This window comes from Capsicum annuum, unplaced genomic scaffold (genome assembly GCF_002878395.1).
Source record: "Capsicum annuum cultivar UCD-10X-F1 unplaced genomic scaffold, UCD10Xv1.1 ctg79602, whole genome shotgun sequence".
Classification (NCBI taxonomy): Eukaryota; Viridiplantae; Streptophyta; class Magnoliopsida; order Solanales; family Solanaceae; genus Capsicum; species Capsicum annuum.
The window spans coordinates 24,872-27,363 of NW_025890196.1; the positions used below are offsets into that span (position 1 = coordinate 24,872).

General features: G+C 36.8%; 1 non-coding gene across 1 annotated transcript; it reads right to left on the bottom strand.

Moving 5' to 3' along the window:
• Positions 1 to 442: 442 nt before the first annotated feature.
• Positions 443 to 548, bottom strand: LOC124895075. The gene has a single exon (XR_007051509.1). It is a non-coding gene; the product is annotated as a small nucleolar RNA R71 (small nucleolar RNA).
• Between the last annotated feature and the right edge of the window lie 1,944 nt (positions 549 to 2,492).

A 2,492-nucleotide genomic window follows, 5' to 3' on the forward strand; every position in this document is an offset into this window, starting at 1 on the left:
ATCATTTCTCTATCCCATCCCACAAGTTCAGTAGAGCAAAGACATTCTTGAAATTATGGCTGATGAAAAACCAACTCGAAGGACAGCGCATGAAGTAGAAATCCCACTCGCAAATAATGTTACCTCTGCCATTTGAAGATTGGCTGCAGGGATAGATTTAAGGTGAAATAAAACATAGTGCAATTGTTGTACAATAGAAGGTAATTCACTAGGCTGTCACATAAGGATCCACAGGTTCATCTATAGAATTTCTCAGAGATTAGTGATCCTTTCATTCCCACTAGAGTCTCAATAGATTACACAAAGATCACTCTCTTCCCCCTTTTTAGTATTAGGGGAAGTGAAGAAATGGATGAAGGAAAAACCTTTGAATTCAATCACAACTTAGGATGACTTAAAAATGATGTTTCTCATTCAATTTTGTCCTTTTAGAAAAACTACAAGATTGAGGAGTGAGATTTTGAGTTTTAAAAAAATCTAGCTGAGAATCTCTATTATGCATGAGAGAGATTCAAGTCTCTTCTCAAAGATTGTCTGCATCACCAATAGACTACTGAGGTATTAGTTCATACTTTTGTTGAAGGTCTTGACCATAACAAAAAATTTTTGCTTGATTCAGTTGCAGGTGGCCAAGCTTTGGAGAAAACTTATGACAAGCTTTATACTCTCCTGAATTGAATTGCACAATATAATCCCCAGTGACAAAGTGATGTTTACCAAAGTACAGTGAAGAAGCTGCAGGTATGATTGAGGTGGATAGTGTCATAATATTGGATATGATTGAGGTGGATAGTGTCACAACATTGGCTGCTCAATTGGCATCCATTCAAAACCATATAATGACACAATTTAGTAAGTTAAGTGTGAATCAACCTCAGGCCCAAGTTAATGCAATCCAGTAGGGTTAGACTTGGTGTGAAATTTTTAGAGTTAGTGGTCATTCTACAGACTTATGTGGAGAAAATACAGAGTCAGTTAAATTTGTAGGCAATGCACAAAAGGGAAATCTAAACTATGGTAATGCCTACAACTACAATTGGCAGAGTCATCCCAATTACTTATGGGGCAATAATTAGACTCAAACTCAGCAATTTCAGCAACATCAGAGCATTTAGAATAATTCTCAGGCCAACAATATAAGTGAGGTATTGAAAAAGATCACGGATAACCAAGAACAAATGGCTATGAATATCAAAAATCAGCAGCTAGATTAGAAGAATTTAGAGACATAGTTGGACCAGTTGGATCAAGCACAGAGCACAAGAGATCAAGGGGGTTGGTTAGCCTAGTGATATAAAAAATCCAAAGAAAATAATGGTAATCACCTTGAGGAATGGTAGAGACCTGACTGACAGACCTCCAAAGAGAAATTATGAGGTACGAGTAGAGTTGGTCCTACAATAATTATATGAGAAACAAGTGGCAACTAATGAAGCAAAAAATTTAGGGAAGTCTGAGTACCCAAAAGCAAAGATAGTTGAGCATACACCTGAGAGACCACCACAACCGTTCCCTTAGAGGATTAAAAAGGCTAAAGAGGAGCATGTTTTAAGAAGGTCTTTGACACGGCCCAACCCTTGGATTTGTTGTAATGGGCATCCCAAGTCCAACCAGGAACGGGGACCACCCCTTGTTACCCAACCCAACCACCTATATCCATCCTTAGATGGTCTGAATTTCAAATATATAACAAGATAGCGTTATTGTTCTATTAAGACTCTGGGATAAGGTCACAATCATGACTGACCAAATCGCGTCCAACCATACCCCACCAACTGACCAACAGTACCATAGACCAAAGAGGATATCAAAAAAAATATGAAAATCAATCCCAAAATTTAATATGATGGAATAGTAAGAAATTACATCTGATGATGCCATCTGCTCAACTTATTCTAATGCCAAAGCCAATAATAATATCGATCCTGTCCAAACCTACCACCAAAAGTACCACAAAACATCTATCCAAAAGAGTAAGAGAATTCGGTTGAGAAATGGCCCCAACCATAGCCAAAACCAATATCCAAGATAAAAGAAAATTGTATAAAGAAAATCCATAACATGAAATGATGACTTCCGAAAGGATGGAAGATCACCACTTCAGTCCAAATAGTGATACCAAATCTGTGTGCTAAACAAGAGTAGTAGAATAGCCGGTTTGATACAAGCATGAAGAGTTCAAAGAGTATAGGGTATTGTGGAAGGTTTAAGCTTTGGATTTTACAAGTGATTAAAGATTTTTGGAGCCTTTTCAAAACCTTGTCCAAGTGAAGAAAGGAGGAGGGTCATTCTAGTCTTTTGTTATGTAATAGTATAAATAGATATTTTAGCCTTTATTCTCATTATCTTGGATTAATATTGAAAGATTACTCTTTAGAGTGTAGTTCTTAGTCTTATTTTAGTGTTAGCTTAGTGTAGAAACCAAAATTTGGAGTGTTTGAATGCATCTGAAAGCTTCTTCATTTGTGTTGAACATTTGGCAAGAAAGGTGT